Genomic DNA, 18,361 nt, shown 5'->3' with positions numbered 1-18,361 from the left:
GGACCCACATATCCTTTCATGAAGACAAGAATGATGGTTTGCCATTTCAGGCCTTCTCACAGCATGTCGTGTCTATGTTAGCACAAATCCCATGTGTGAGGCACAATTATCTTACTTAGTGTTTCATTAACTAACTCTCTAATATGCTATTAGGTTATCACTTATTAGACACACTTTCGATGGGTTACCCAACAACCACTTTGGGCGCGGCCCCCAATCAAAAGCCACTTTCCCATATGTCACTAGACCACACTCAACAAACTCTTAAACCCAAGATTACACATGGTCAAGCAAATGGAATTCAAAATAGAGGGAACAACCATTTGGACAAACACAAATTCATACGAGGTGCACTGACTGACAGTACTCTAAGTAGAGACTTGACCAGCTATGGTCAACCACAAATCAACACTCGACACCCACATAAAGAATATAACCAATTACAACACCACCACAAAACAACAGTCAAACTCAAGACCAAGGATAGAAACAGGTACCCCAAATCAACCATACGACAAGGTCCAATCAACAAATCAAAGTCTTGCCATTACTTAAGAAAAACTGAATACAAAATTTAAATTTGCATAGGCAATAACCGGTAGAGACAATCCTTTTTTATATTTATTTAAACATTAAAAGTTGATCAAGTTTTCTAAATGATCTAGAAGTTGATTGCAGTTATCTACCTCATCTAGGTATAGATTGTTCTTGGTTTTCAAACCCACTAAGTTCGTTTGCATAAAAACATAACATAAATACATCATTACGAGTTTTTAAACCAAGTTCACATGAATATAATTAAATAAACATTAACCGACTAAATATGATATTTAATCTTATAATAAAACATCATTGTCATTTTGGTTTGAAAATAATTTCTCCAACTTCATCTTTCCATAACCAAGTTACACTTTTCCAATTAAGGATACATACATTTAAAGGAACCAAAAATAGGCAAGCATTTCCTAAATCCACAAATTACTTCCTTATACACATATAGAAAAATACCAAAATTAACTATTAATTAATATATATTTATTAATCCACGATTAATAAAATATAACAAATTAATAATTAATAACAAAATTAACAAATCAATTATTTAATTAGAAAAATATGCATTAATAATAAAATAAAATTTGAATATTAATTAATGTATATTTTCCATTATACAAATAATTAATAACAAATTAATCATAATTAAAACTTTATTAAAATTAACATTTAAATTTTCAAAAGAGAAAAGAGAAGGGGGGAGGGTACCCATGTGGGCCCCCTTGGTAGCTCACGCTACCATTGGTAGCAGGCGCTACCCTTGGTAGCATGCTACCTCCCCACGTGGTGGGGGTTTTCCTTGCCATGTGGGGTTTGCTATTTATTTATTTTATTTATTTTTAATATGTTTGCTATTTATTTATTTTTAATATATTTATTTTTTAACTGTTAAAACAATAAAATACATAGTCAAAAACTAGTCTCAATAGAGACTTAAAAAATAATTTTCTAGAAAACTATGAGTTTTCTAAAATTTACATTTCCAGAAAACCCAGATCTAGGAAATATTAGGCCCAATATGGAAAGCTAATGTACTGAGAGGGGAGGGGTGAATCAGTACTTCAAATCCTTTTATCAACAATATCTTTACTGTTATGCATAAACCAAAAATTGCTGCAACATAACATAAAGATAAAACAAATAAATAACAATCATACATGATTCACTCCATAACTCATATATTTTGGTTACGCATAAACTCTTGGTTAGAGAGAAAAACTGCGGTGGGGATGGCACCCACAACTTAACTACTGCAATAATAAAGAGTACTGAATTAGAGCTACATGTTTAGCTATTTCTGATAGCTTACTCTATTAGGAGTATCAAGATCTGTTAGATCTACCTTGCTAAAGTATTTTACAACACTTAAACTAAATGCTGCAGCTGGTTAGAGGCTTTACAATTTATAGACTTTGTTAGAGTCTTTTGCCCTGTTAAAGGTTTCTCTTACAACTTCAAAATATTTCAATAAAATCTTTACAAATATCTGCAACTTTACATCTAGAATGTTATAGCAGATTCTATGTGCTCAAAATAAGATTACCTTTCTTATAGCATACCTCGGTAACCCATAGAATAACTCGGTAAACCCTTCTGTTTACTTTGTTCTTTGACTATTCTCTGAAATCCTTCTAGGTGACCTCTGTGTCTTTGTAACAGTCACACTTAGTGTTTTCTTATGTATCACACATGTCTTGCTTCATACACCTCTATATCTCTCTCTCTGTCATATTTTTATCCTTAATCCATGCTGAATAAATAGATCTCTTATGTCGGTGAACTGATTCATTGCTTCGATCTTACAAACATGATTTTTCAAAAGAATAACTATACAAAATATTTCATTGGTTAGATGACCTCAAAATCATACATAATCTTTAAGTGCAATTTCCAATGTGATAACAGTTCTATGTTCCTTGATCTTGTAACAAGTTTTCCCATGTGTGTCTAGATTCAATGAATCTAGTAACACATTTCACTCGGTGTATATCAACTTGTTGTATCATTATTTCAGCTCGGTAGACATGGAATGATACGCGGTAGATAGCTCGGTGTATACTGGGCTTTGTGAATACTTTCTTCTTTAATCGACTGTTCTGTGCATACTGACTGAATGATTCAATAGTAGTAACTGGCTAGAGTATATAGAATGACTCTGGATATAAAACTAATGGCAACTATAATAAGTAGTAACAATCTCCCCTTTTGACATTAGTTGACATGTTTGACAAAACTACTTTCAAAGTCATAACTCAAAAAATCTATATACTTACAAAATTTGACTAAACAGACAGTATATATATTAGTCAATGAAATAGTATATTTATATATACCCCCCTTATCACTATACTATATAAAACTCTGAGTTTGCATGCTCAGTGATCAATGTTCTATGATAACTGCTCGATTCACTGCTTTGTTCTTTGTTCCCTGTCAAAATTAACTCTATATTAGAATACTTTGTTTTGCTCGGTATACTCCCCCTATATACTACATTCCCCTGTATACTTTGATATATACTCACTCCCCCTTTTTGATAAACATCAAAACTTAGTTACCATTTGGTGGTGGCAACTAGTCAAAAATGGATTTGTACTTTGTTCGGGCATCGGTGAGAGTGGAAGAGAGGGCATCCTTAACACTGTCCATAAGTGAATTTTGCATTGTAATGTCAGCTAATAGTGAAATGAGTCCATCTAAGGTGCTTCCCTCTTGTTGAGTGGATAGGGAGGTATTTTTGTTGATCTGTTCTTGGATGGAGGAAAGATGAGGAAGGAATAATGTTTGAAGTGTCATTATGTCCATCCTTATTTTGTGTTCTTGATTCTCGAGTTCCAATTGTTGAGCCATGAGTTGTTGTAGCTTGGTATAAAAATTCTGAATGGAATGTGGCTCAATGGTCAACTTATTAGAGAGATCGGTGATCTCTTTCTCAATTGATTCTATTTTATTCTTGATATCTTTAATAAATAAAGAGAATCTACAGAGTTTCTGAAATAAATAAAGAATGTGCTTGAGTTGAGGGGTCAACTTAGCAATAAATTTTACAAGTTCAACTTTGCCAATAGCAATAGCTTTTTGTACCTCTTCAATCATTTTTGTAGTGAGCTCCTTGTCTTTTAACTTGCTCAAATATTTGGATGCATCTACTCCAGATGTCTCTATCTTGGTTAGAAGTTCATCCAGTTGAATGTGGATGGTTGCATCTTTGCTTACTGTAGCTTTAGGTAGCATATCGATTAAGAGTGATTTCACCTTCTGAAGTACTTTATTTTTCTTTTGAATATCCATTTGCTTCTCCTGTTCAGCTTTGGCTTTGCATAGTTCATCAAATTCAATGAGTGCTTGCCCCTTTAATTTGGATATATCAACATTGGGAAACACTATTGGTTTTGACAAATCTAATATGAAACTATGCTTTTTCATCTTCTTTTCTTTACCTTTCATCGGTTGGACTAAAACAATGGCTTGTGAGGCTTGTTGACCCTTGGTAGGTTGCTTGGTAGAGGCAACACTTTGGTTAGTTTCTTTAGCCTCTATAGTGTCCTTTGGTGTCTCTGAGCTTGGTGTCTCGGTTGTAACATTTTTAGTGCTAGATGAAGCATGAGAGGTCTATTCTTGAGAAGTACCTTCTCCTGTTGTAGACTTGTGACCTTCTGTGCCTTGCTCCATATCCTTAGGGACCTCAGTTGAAATAGGCTGATTGACTGAAGGATAGGGTTGAACTTGTTCCAAAACTAATTCACTAGATACAAGTTGGGCATAAGCATTCCCTTCTATCATTTCCTATTCTGGTGCCTCTCTATCCATGATATCTTCATCTACTTGTATGGTGTCAATAGGGTCTTGCTCGGTGATATCACGATCTTGCTCGATGACATCAACTGTTTCAACTTCAGCTTGCTCACCAACATTCTTGATTCTAAAGATTTCCTACCATTTTTCTTTTGTCTCATTCTCTACATCCAAGTAAAGGCCATTCATCATTTTCAAGGCTCTTTGCTTGACTAGGAATTTTGTGTGGCAGTTTTTTAGATGTTCGGTGATCTCATCTACCGACATGTCTAGGAAAAGATGTACCAGACTTCTTTCTCTCATATGTTTCTCTAAGTCCATTGCATACTTCCACCTATTGTCAATATGCAAATATAATTCATTTGGAAGAGATTTACATACTTCCAATTGGACCAATCAGAATGTCAATAGTGTGCAGATGACCGCTTCTTCTATTTGTCTCTTTTCATCATTAGATCTGGATTCATATTTTACATATCTAAATGATTCAAATCCACCATATTTCTTCAGATTAGCATAGAAATTTTCAACACTATGTACATTTACCTTCTTTCTCTTGACAATCTGAAATTTACTTGCATCTTCAGATTCGGTGTCACTAGACTCTTTTGCCAAAATGAGTCTCCAAGTAGATTTCTTTTAAGTTTTTGTTACCTTTGGTGCAGCAACACTCTTTATTTTCTTACTCGATTATGCTACAAATGCTCTTGTGTTAGGTCGCTTTGTAGGAGGAGTCGGTGATACCTTTGATGTATCCTGTTTCTTTCTTTTCAACACTTTTCCCTTAGCCAATTTGGTGCTCAATGTTATAGCTACCTCTTGGGCTTCAGATTCCTCTTTGGTGATTACTATAGTGCCCTTGGCAAGTGTGGAGGAAGAATCTTCTCCAAATTTCTCCATTAATGCCTTTATCATCTTTGTTGCCTTCCTTGTAGCTTTGGGTACTACAATGCTCATTTTTACTTTTTCCTTTACTTCTTCATATGTTCCATACCTTAGCTCGGTAGCATGCCTTGGTAATGTAAGAAATGCATCTATCTCCTGTTGTGTGATGTCAAAATCAATCTCATAACCCATAGGTGGAAAAGATTGATTTCTTGGTTCCACAACATTCACATAATAGTAATCAGTGTCCACTTCAAAACATATGTCATCCTTGTATTTCTCCACTAGCTTGGGTGGAATCCGGTACCTGTTATGCATCCTTTTCCTGAAACTTGCTGAAATAATCATCCATAATATCACTAAAATTATCACCTAGCTTCTTGATGAAGTCATTGATTTGATGGGTGATTAGTCAGTGTAGCTCCCAAACAATTTTACCGACTGATGGAAATAATTTTTCAAAATAGAAAAACATGCATATTAACAATGATCCAAACTTTAGTGTATCGGTCGAATTGTTCTTCTTTGGCTTCCTTATGGTATTGAGATTCTCAAATAGGTTTTTCAACAATACCTCACATAAATCAATTTTCATGCCTTTCTTTACAATTTTATAGGCTAAGTCTACTGCTACACAAGGTACACTATTTTCCCTTGCCGATTGGAAGAAACAGTAACCTATTACCCTAATGGCAAACTTTAGCTCTGCATCAGTGACATTGTTCAATTTCAATCCCCTGCAATCAGATTCTACTATGGTTAAACTGATCAATTCCTTATGTGATATCATTTTCTGAGCTCGGGCATGATCATAAATAGGGTAACCGGTGATCAAATGAATGATTTCCTTGGTGATCTTAAATGGTTGCTCTTCTAGCCACATGAAGTCATCATGAACTCTGCTCAGAACAAACTTGACCCACTAGGGTTTGAATACATGGGGATAGGTTAGGGCTTCAATCAATCCCTTGATGTTAATGTGCTCATACTTGCTATCCATTTTACCATCGGTGCACAATTCATCATATGTGTCTTTGATTTCAATGTGACCTATTTCTTCAACTCGACATTTGGTAAAGAATCTCACATCCTTGACTAATAAAACTCTATCCAGAATGAGTGAGAATGCAGTTTTGTCATCCAGTTCAGATGCAATTTTGGGGGTTAAAGAGTATTTCAGTGAGGGCTTTTCGATGTTCTCAACAACAATAGGATCTTGGATCTTGGGTGCCATTGCAGATTTTGGATAAAAATTAACAAAAGATCCTTAGGGTTTGAAAATTTTCAAATGGCAAACGCTTCACACTTAGTAGATAATAACAACTTGATATGATCGGTAAACTAGCTTAACAATGTGTTGAGATTTATGTAAATACCTTGAATTTTTCTTTGGAGGAGGTTTGATCGCCTTTGATTTGCTTTGCTCTACTTTCTTGAAAACTTGGTGAGTGAAAAATGATTGCATAAATACTTTAAGTATAGAATATACCTTATCAAGCTCCGTGCAAGTTAGGTTAAAAACATTAAATGCACTCGGTTCCATTAAACTTTCTTTCCTTTTTGTGCTTTAACCAAGTAACCAAACTTTCTTCATTTACTGACTTGACAGGCTTCCTATAATCACCGACTTGACAGTCTTCCTGTATAGTGGTCCAAAAGACTTTGATAGAATTTCAAACTTACTAATACATCTTAATTATGCAGATTTTGAATTAAGTACATAATAAAATAGGAACTGTTAAGATTTGAGCTTTGAGATAATGCAGTCCCTTCATACCTTTACTGATTAATTTGGAATAGGTGAACCTAACTCGGTTGGTAAGGTGCTTTCTTCATTTGACACAATTTCTTTCTTTTTCCAAATCATATGTAGTTTTTCCTTTATTTCCTCTATGTCTCCTCTAGGTTGATCTCTGCAATCTCTAGCCAAGTGTCCAACATTGTGACAATGAAAACATGCCATACGAGGATTTCTCCATGATCTTCGGTTGTTCATTGTAAACCTTATAAAATAGTTGGCACTTATATGTCCATATCTTCCACAACATTCATCCCATATCCTTGTATTGTAATCCTATGGTACTGTAGAATACTGTTGGTAAGGATCTGTGTGAGTTCAGTAACCTCTAGCATTTACTCGGTGTGCAGACCACATATACTTCTTTTGCTTAAGCCAACACTTCTCGATACTATGTCCATATCTATTACAATTTTTACAAAACCCTTTGAATTTTGCCTTCTAATAATTGTTAATAGACTTTGTCCTACATTGGTTAAATGTGTGACCATATTTATTGCAATTGTAACAATAACCATTAGACTTAGTGACATTCGGTTGCTTACCTTTTCTGATTTGGCACATGTTAGCAGTATAACCTTGATGTCCATAGTAGTTTCAAATAGGCTTCTTTCTTTTGATGTGCTTCTTGTTTCCAGCTTGCTTTGATGATTCTCCTCTCTCGATTGTATGAATTCCCTTCTCGGTAGAGTCTTTTCCTTTGTAACCAAGTCTTGCTTCTTTGTTGGGTCTTCTTGTATTTAGTTGCTCATCCAACATCTTTGATGTTTCATAGCTCTTTTTTAGTGTTTCCTTGGATTTCTTTTCTATTTCAAGTTCATTGGTCAACCTTGATATTTCAAGTTTCAATGCTTGATTCTCATCATCTTTCAGATTTGCTTCATGGTGTACATAACCTAGTTGATCTGATAGATTTTGTTGAATCTTAGTCAACCTTATGATTTCATCATTCTTTTCAGATACTAATGCTTCAAGTTGTTGTTTTTCTCTTTCTAGATCTCTTACTTTATCCTCAGCTGTCCTCAATGCATCAAGATTCTCAGTCATCTATGTGGTGAAATTTTCATGTCCTCTTTTCATTGCTTTTAGCTGATTAGCCAGTGCTTTGTTCTTTTCTTTCAATACTCCAATCATTTCTTCAGTCTCTTCAGATATACTATTCTCAGATGATGTTTCAATTTGTTCCACTAACTCTTGAGAGTCCTGCAAATCATCAGATAATCTCCTTCTAACTTTCAATGATTTTTGCATTTGTCTTTTCATGTCTGCAATCACTTGATTAGCATGATCCAACTCTTCTTGTAGATACACAATTCTTCGAGATTTTTTATAGCCTTCCATTGATAAGATCTTTCTCTTTAGGTTGTTAAACCTTTTTCCAAGATTCAAGCTTTGATACCAATTGTTAGGCCCAATATGGAAAGCTAATGTACTGAGAGGGGAGGGGTGAATCAGTACTTCAAATCCTTTTATCAACAATATCTTTACTATTATGTATAAACCAAAAACTGCTGCAACATAACATAAAGCTAAAACAAATAAATAACAATCATACATGATTCACTCCATAACTCATATATTTTGGTTACGCAGAAACTCTTGGTTAGAGAGAAAAACTGTGGTGGGGATGGCACCCACAACTTCACTTCTACAATAATAAAGAGTGCTTAGTTAGAGCTACATGTTCAGCTATTTTTGATAACTTACCCTATTAGGAGTATCAAGATCTATTAGATCTACCTTGCTAAAGTATTTTACAACACTTAAACTAAATGATGCACCTAGTTAGAGGCTTTACAATTTATAGACTTTGTTAGAGTCTTTTACCCTATTAAAGGTTTCTCTTACAACTTCAAAATATTTCAATAAAATCTTTACAAATATCTACAACTTTACATCTAGAATGTTATAGCAGATTCTATGTGCTCAAAATAAGATTACCTTGCTTATAGCATACCTTAGTAACCCATAGAATAACTCGGTAAACCATTCTGTTTACTCTGTTCTTTGACTGTTCTCTGAAATCCTTCTTGGTGACCTCTGTGTCTTTGTAACAGTCATAACACTTAGTTCTTTCTTACGAATCACACATATCTTGCTTCATATGCCTCGATATATCTCTCTCTATCATATTTTTATCCTTAATCCATGCTGAATAAATAGATCTCTTATGTCGGTGACCTGATTCATTGCTTCGATCTTACAAACATGATTTATCAAAAGAATAACTATACAAAATATTTCATTGGTTAGATGACCTCAAAATCATAGACAATCTTTAAGTGCAATTTCCAATGTGATAACGGTTCTATGTTCCTCGATCTTGTAACACATTTTCCCATGTGTGTCTAGATTCAATGAATCTAGTAACTCATTTCACTTGGTGTATATCAACTCGGTGTATCATTATTTCTACTTGGTAGACATGGAATGATACTCGGTAGACAACTCGATGTATACTAGGCTCTATGAATACTTTCTTCTTTAACCATTGTTCTGTGCATACTGACTGAATGATTTGGTAGTAGTAACCGACTAGAGTATATAGAATGACTTTGGATATAAAACTAATGGCAACTATAATAAGTAGTAATAGGAAAGGGAAAATTTCTCTAAAACAAACACCATATTGGTAAAATAAAATAGATTAACACCCATTTATCCAAGCACAAACAGATTTCTTTGATTTAATCTTCAATTTTAAAGCATTTATTTGGAATTTTATCAAATTTTTATTGTAAACAACCAACCCAATTTCTTTTTTATTTTAAAACAACCTGAGCAACCAAAATCTAAACTTCAGATGGAAAAGAAGACAAGGAGGGCTTGGATTGGAGATATAATTCCAACTATTTCATTTTCCCCAAATAGATGAAATTTTTAATCTTCACAAACAGATTTCTTCAAAATCCAAAACAATTTCTTTAAAACAAAGAAGCCAAGGAAATAAACCAGAGACCTACCTAATTCAACAATCCTGGCAAGATTGAAGGAGAGCCCCAACCAGCAAGCTCCAAAAATCCTCCCTTTTGCAAAATCCCCAAAAATTTCATTCCCAAAAATATTTTTCCCCAAAATATTTTTCCAAAAATAATCCTCCAAAAATATTTTCAAACCTAGGTTAAATGGGAAAAGTTTGACCAAAAATCTATTTGTGGATTTAAAATATTTTTATTTAAAATAAAATTCCAAATTCATTATTTTCAACAAATCAATATATTAAACTTTATTTTCAATTTAAAATTGATTTTCTCAAATAACTGATATTAGCCTTTCTATTTCAAAATGCCAATAAGATTAAATTAATTCTATTTCAATTAAATTTAAATCTTTCATTTCAAAAGCATAACTAAAAATATTCATTAATTGAAATTAGCCATTTAATTGAACATGCTACCAACCTGAATTGGGCAATTCTAATTAACGATAAGTCGCATAAAATGAACCTATTTAATTTAGTCCCCCAAAAATTACTAATGTGTAAACACACATTAAATCAAATTAAATGTTAAGGATTGATTACTCAATTTAACCACACACCAAACACACAACCCAAGAAAGTCAAACAACAGATGACCTGCATACCCAACCAAAGAGAATACTGACGATGACTGACAATGCTCACTTGAGCACGACTATGGTCAAAGAAGGGTCTTACACCCACCTAATCCAAATTCTAAGGACCAAAGAGGTACACTCAAACCTACAAATCTAGGCAAAGATGAACCTCGCACCCATGTGGTACTGTACTTGAAAACTCCTACGACGAAAATTCATACATGCATACATATATATACTTAATGAAAGTGTTAGCTGAAGATAAATAACATGAAACAAGAGAACTAATAAACTTGCATACAAATTGGTGCAAAAACCACATTAACGGGTACACACAAAAATCAAAACATCTAACTATAACATTATATTGTCATAAACTAACCAAGGTCAAACTGAGATTAGAATCTAATTAGGGTAGGGGTACTGTAGCAAACACTATTCCACCTGAAACTATTCCCCTTTTATCATCCATATTTGTAACCTACCTCTCAATTTTTTTATTTCCTTCATATGCTTCTATGTTTGCAATCCTTTCTTCAATGCATCAAGAATCATGCTTGTATACACCTAAAAATGGTCTGAAGATAATTAATTAAATAAGCAATCATTTAATTAATCCCCCTTCCTAATTTAAATAAATTCTTTAAGCAATTTTATTAAATTCCCCCTTTCATCTACTTATTAATAAATGTAAAGATTTACTTTTTTTTTGATAAAAGTCGACATGCAACTAAACTATATTTTATTAATATTGAAAAGTCTTTTTGTTTACAACGGGTTCAAAGGGCATACTGGCAGGAAAGAACCCACAAGAAAACCTTCGGTTGTGGCCCAAAAATGCAAAAACTTAAATAACCTGAATGTCCCAATTACATAATCAGTTTGTAAATGCCCACCCATTACATAGTTTTATAGATATAAATATCAAATGTCCATACATCAACCAAAAAATGAGAGAGAACCACATAGCCTCAATAGGGCATGCAACCATAAAATTTGACCTGTAGAAGAAAACTCATAGCAAATAACCAGGCCGCATCAAAGCCTCTCACGCTTGCAAAATTCAAACAGTTCATCAGTCAAAAACCTACATCAAAAAGATATTAACCAAAAGATACCCGCATAAAGTAATTATGTCAGAAACCAAGAGCTTGAGCTCTCATTAGGAGGCTCCCTATCCTCTCTCAAAGGAGGCAAAATTTTCAAGGGGAATTCCAGTTGTGGAGGTGTTGAAGCCAAAAAGCCATAAGAGAGCAGTGAATGTAAACCCATAAGCACAACCAATGCCTTATCCACAAACTGAGAAGGAACCGAATCTAGTAAGATTTCAAATGATTTAAAAGTATCCCCCAATCTATCACATATTAAACCCATTCTCAATTCAAACAATAATTTCCCACACCTCCCACTGTCCAAAAGATCAGACTGAGGAAGAAAGCCCCCATAATAAAAAGAACCCAGCTCAAAGTGATAGCTATCCAGTGCAGACCTAACAAGCTCCCAAGTGCATATCAAGGGAGGAATGAATGTAGAAACCAAGAGTTGGAGTAAACCCTCATCCAAAAAATATCATGGCAAACAGTAATAAATTGAGACAAAATCTTAGAGCCATAAAAATTAGAACCAGACTACAACCAAAGACTTCCCACCAACCTACATACCTCAAAATCCACCTGAGGAGAAAAAAAAAAAAACACTTTTCCAAGTATCTCAGAACTATTGCTTGAATCCTCATTGGATGCCTCAAAATGGCTTTCAAAAATAACCCTATATCATGAAAGAGCAGAGGCACTCAACATATGTATATCCCAGATAGAATGAGACAAAGCCTACTACAGGATTCAGAAATGATATTGGCTTTTAAAGATAACAGCCACCAAAAACATGAGCAAGAAGAACCACACCACTTCATGATTACAAGTGAAGGCAATGAGCAAGATTAAAACTTGTGAGAGATAACAACATAAATAAAATAATAATATCCAAAAACTTCTCACGATGGTGGTGGCAGAAAAGCAGTACATAAAATCCCATCAAACGTAACTTAAAGAAATGCCTACCCAAACATGATCATAGCACCAATACCGTGATAGATTGCTACAAATAATCAATCCCTCCGTACAACATAAAGAAATCAAAGTACATAATGCATACATGTTAAAAAAAACTAAAAAGACTATGCCCAAACATGAATGCTGACAAGTCGCCACTCTAAAACCATGAAAGGTAACCACCCTTGCTGCCTATGCCAGATCATAACCATACTTTATAAATAAAAATAATTTCTCACCTACAAAGCATACTTGCCACTTGAGCATATCCAGCAAACATGATTGCCTCCAAAGGAAGAAGGGCAAGAAAATTTCAAAATGACCATATAATAGGATGAACCCCAAGTCTTAGTATAGATGTTTCAGAACCGAAGCAACAATCTCTTCCATGGATAGATTACGCAAATTGGCATTACTGTCTATAGCTAAATTTGCCAAGAAATCCACAATTCTATTTATTTCTCTATAACAATGAGAAATCAAGAAGGAATAAAAAAACTCTAACTATTGTGAAATATGATCCAAAACATATTGTAATTGCCAACAATTAGATTTCTTCTTCATAACACTTTGTATGATCACCATTGAATCCCCTTCTATTACAAGATCCTTAATTCCCAGGGATATAGCCATATCTAAGTAGAGAGACAAGGCATTAAACTCTGTAGAATTATTAGTCTTATGCCCAATGGAATGGCACCTAGCTTGAACAAAGTTTGCATGATGATCAAAAATCACCATACCTACCCCTGCCAAGCTAGGATTCCCATGAGAAGCACAATCAAAATTCAATGTAAAATGACCATGGGGAGGGGGATTCTAGATAGCCAGATTTCTCTTGATTAAAGAATAATTATTTTTCAAAATTGACCCATGAGAGCGTAGGATAGATAACAGCTTCTAGACCCTAGAAACCCTACTATCCCAATGTGAGAAAGAGGTAAGATTCTCTAGGTTCTTGTAGATATGAGACAAGGCAACTTCTGAAATGGAAGATTCAATTTTCATTAAAATCTCTTCAAGAGAAGAACTTGTTTTTTTAAATATCCTGTTATTTCATTCTAACCAAATATTCCAAATTAAAATAGCTGGAGAGACAATCCAAAGGCAAGCATAGAAAGATGAGGCAAATGACAATGGCCAAGATCTAAAGTGAGTTATAAGATCTTTCCCTATAACGAAAATCAAATTAAATTTATCAAACAACCATTGCCAACATTGATTAAAAAAATCATAGTGAAGGAAAAGATGGGAGGATGATTCCAAATTTTTATTGCATAACACACAAGGAAAAACAAGAGTGATACCAAGTCCATCCATACATATGCCTGTAAGGACCCTGTCCTAAATTGCTAACTAGGCAAAAGCTCCAGCTTTTGGTAGATAGGCCGAATGCCAAAGAAGTTTATGTTGCCAAGAAGATAAATCTTTCATAGACATAAGAGGATTATATCCATGTTTGACTGTATATTTACTAGAGATATTATTTGTCAAAACAAGTTCATCTTCAGAATCAGAAAGGATAATCATTCTTTCTCCCAAAACTTTAGCAAAATGTATTTTAAGATCTTGATCAACATCCAAAAACTCAATGGATTTCCACTTAGCCATCTTAAGATTTCCACTGTATACTATCTCAAAGTAGTCTGCCACAAAGACCGCCCAAAGGGAAGAAAGAGTAGATATCAGAGGGGACCAGTCCCTTATATTTAGTAATGGAGTGTGACCATTCCACACCTCATCCCAAAATCTAACCTTCTTCCCATTATGAGCAATCCAAGAGAGATGTGGCAAGATAATATTCCTACATTTGCATATGAAGTTCCACATTATCGAGCCTAAAGGTAAATTTGAAATTTGAAAAATATACTCTCTAGGACCATTATTTAAGTATTTTGCAAACATAATTTTTGCCCAAAAAGAATCAAAATGCTCATACAACTTCCAGACCAGCTTAGCTCCAAGAGCCAGATTCTAATTTTCCAAGTTCCTAATACCTGTACCCCCAAGATCCTTAGGCAAACAAACTTTATCCCAGCCTACTAGGGGGAGTTTTTTCCTTCCATCTTTATTACTACTCCAGAGAAAAGACCTAAGAGTGTCCTACAAGCTCACAATCATAGATTTTGGAGATTTTAACACTGACATAAGGTAAATGGGAGTTGCATTCAACAAAAATTTAATAAGAACAATTTTCACAACAAGGCTTAACCATTTGTAATTCCAAAATAAGATTCTATTTGAAATAATAGAAATAAGCTTATCCCAAAAGGTTATTTTGTCTTGTTTAATAAAGAAAGGTATACCAAGATACATACATGGAAGGTTACTAGGTTCAAAACCCCAATAGGACTACAATCTATGCTGATCTAACTGTGATGTATTAAGGAAGAATATTTTTGACTTCTCAATATTAACTTTTTGACTTGAAAATGCAACATACTTTTGAATAATTCCATTTATAGTAGTTTCTTCCCTCAAAGAATCCTAACCAAATAGAAAAGTATCATCTACAAATAAACAATGTGAGATAGAAACTAGAACCGCTAGGATCCTTACCCCCTTCCAAAGCCTTTCAATCTCACAGTCTTAATAGCCCAACTAAAGGACTCAGCTAAAAGTATAAACAGAAAAGGGGACAGAGGATCTCCCTTCCTCAATCCTCTAGAAGAAGAGAAAAAACCACAAGGGAACCATTTATTAAAAGCGAGTATCTTGCAAAAGAGATGCAAGCATTGATCCATTTGACCCATTCCTTAGAAAAAACTAGCTTCATAAGAACAAGACCTAAAGCCCCCCATTCAACCCTATCATAGGCCTTCATCATGTCCAATTTAAGTATCATGGTCGGGAACTTCTGAGTGAAAATAGAATGCAACACCTCATGAGCCACAATAGCTCACTCCGTTGTTTCCTTACAGGGCACAAAACCACCTTGCTCCAAAAAGATAATTTTGGGAAGGATTTTTGCCAAATGAAGGGAAATTACCTTAGTAAAAATTTTATACAAAGTGTTGCATAAAGCAATAGGACAAAAATCAGCAAAAGTCTTAGTAACCTCTTTTTTAGGAATAATAGCAAACAACATAGTATTAAGTTCTATTAAAATTGACCTATTTCATCTAACCTCTTCAAGGGCCAATAGAACATCTTTGCCCACAAAGTCCCAAAACCTTGGAAAAACTTAAGGGGTAAACCGATCCGGCCCTAGGGCCTTGTCTAGATTCATGTCAAAAACCACACATTTGACTTCTTCTAATGAAAAGGGAGACATCAACATCTTATTATCCTCAAGGGACACTAAGGAGGGAATGTTAGAAATAAAATCATTCGAAAAATAACCACCCTCAGAGGATAATAGTAATTTGAAAAAGTTAACTACCTCTAAAGCAATGTCCTCTGATTCTGTAAGCAATTTCCCATTGGGATCCTCTATACAAGATATCCTATTTCTTCCTTTTTTTTTAACTTAGTGGAAGAGTGAAATAACTTTGTATTTCTATCCCCATCTAAGAGCCAAACTTCTCTATATTTTTGCCTCCAATATGTTTCTTCCCTAGCTAATACTTCCTCAAGTTTTGATTTTAAGGATTTTAATTCATCAAAAACACGTGGAACCATACCATGGTCAAGCACATGCCTATTTAGACATTCAATCATATATTTAATTCTTTGTTTCTCATGAAAAATGTTTTTGAAATGCAAAGAATTCCACTCACTAATATTCAACTTCAAGAAGCTGAGCTTCTTGACAATCTGAAACATTCAATACCTTGGACAGAAAGGAGCAAAATCCCACCATTTCCTAAGGAGGGGTAAGAAGGAAGAATCCCTGAACCACATGGGTTCAAATTTAAAAGAAGACTTAAAAGAAGCTTTAACCTCTGAAATAGATAAGGAAATCAGAAAATGGTTAGATCTTGACAGAGGCAGAATAGAGGAGAAAAACTCAAAATCTGATTCTAACCAATTTTCTAAAAGCAAAAATCGATCTAGCCTTTTTGCTATTTGAGAAAAGTCCCTTCTCATATTAGTCCAAGTAAAAACCCCATTTTGACATTTACAATAAAAAAGACCCATGTCAAAGATAAAATTCCCAAAGTCTTCCATAGTTCTTTTATTTGTAAAATTCCTCCACTTTTCTGAGTCTATGATTGCATTAAAATCTCCCCCAAAAATGACTGAAGACCCTTGCTTCAAAGGGGAAGAAATCCTTTTCAAATCACACCATAACTTATTTTTCTCCTAGATCGCAGAGGGAGCATAAACATTGAATAACCAAACCTTAACCTTAGAAATCTTACTAATAACCAAAAACAACATCCAATTTGCAGCCGATGTTTCTAACTGCACATCAATATTATAATTATTCCATAATAATGCTAAACCTCCTGAAGCTCCATAGGCTTAGCAAGAAACAAAATTCCACCTTTTCCAAGATGAAAAGAGCACATCAGCAAGCCTTTGACAATTTAGTCTCCTGCAACATAAAGATATCACACTTAATTAAATCCATCTGGGATTTAATCAAGCATCTCTTGTTAGGGGCATTTAAGCCCCTCATATTCCAAGAGATAATCTTCATTGTCCTCGAGGGAGGCTGAAGCTCCCCTCTTCTCAATGTCTAGAGCTTTTGTTGCTATCACCAAAGCAACCCTGTAGATTTCTCTTTACAGCCCCTGACCTAGTCACAGGAGGACTGGTCATTGGATGCTTACCCTTTTTCTATTTCCCCTTCAATGGAGTCGAACAAGACTTTCTCCCTTGATGAATGCCAGGAGAAAGGGACAAAGTCTAAGGATTTACTTGATCCCCTTTCCCAATTTAATTAAATTCATTAGGTCAATTTGATTAAATTCCCACTTTCATCTACTTATTAATAAATCTAAGGATTTATTTAATCAATTCATTTTCATAATCCCCTTTGATTAATTAATTCAAATAACTAATTCTTCCCCCATCTTCAATTGATTCTTCTAATCTTCTAATTAATTAAAACAAATCAATTTATGAGTTGTTCAGAATTAATTAGTCTTATTTTTATTTTAAATTCAAATTTATCCACATACCTCCTAACTTCTAACCACCTAACCTAACCATTTCTAAACCTAACCCATTCCATCTAACCCTAGGTTTAATTAAACCTACTCTTCCCTTGAGGCACATGGCATTCTTGGGCCACATGTCCTCTTTCCTTAGACACTTTCTCTCTCATGAGAAAAGCTTCTTGACACTTGTTACCATAGATATGGAAAATGTTCCCTTTCATCCAGCCTTTCTAGAAGCTTCTTGACACTTGTCACCATAGAGATCACAAATGTTCCCTTTCATCCAACCTCTTTTCCAACCTTTTGCAATTTCACCATTGATATCTTCAGACTCAATCTTGACCGTTGATTCCTGCCACCTCACCCTTGGCCTTGGAAATCCTATAAATAGACCCATTTTGGAGCAATAATCATCCCATCTCACTTGCATTTCAGGCATTGTTACTATAGGCATATATCTCTTAGCATATCATTTGAGCATTGTTATTATAGGCAATTGCATTCTTAGATCTAGCTTATTTTATAGCATAATTGTTGAATCATGTAGCTTAATCATTTTCTTTTCTAGCTTAAATGCATCATTATCATCTTAAATCCTCCATCTAGATGTAGCCAAGTCACTAGAACTTGCTTATCTAGATCTGAGAGCAAATCTACATTCACCTTTATTA

Source organism: Cryptomeria japonica, unplaced genomic scaffold (genome assembly GCF_030272615.1).
Source record: "Cryptomeria japonica unplaced genomic scaffold, Sugi_1.0 HiC_scaffold_63, whole genome shotgun sequence".
In the NCBI taxonomy this organism is placed as follows: domain Eukaryota; kingdom Viridiplantae; phylum Streptophyta; class Pinopsida; order Cupressales; family Cupressaceae; genus Cryptomeria; species Cryptomeria japonica.
This window is presented reverse-complemented; position numbering follows the sequence as displayed.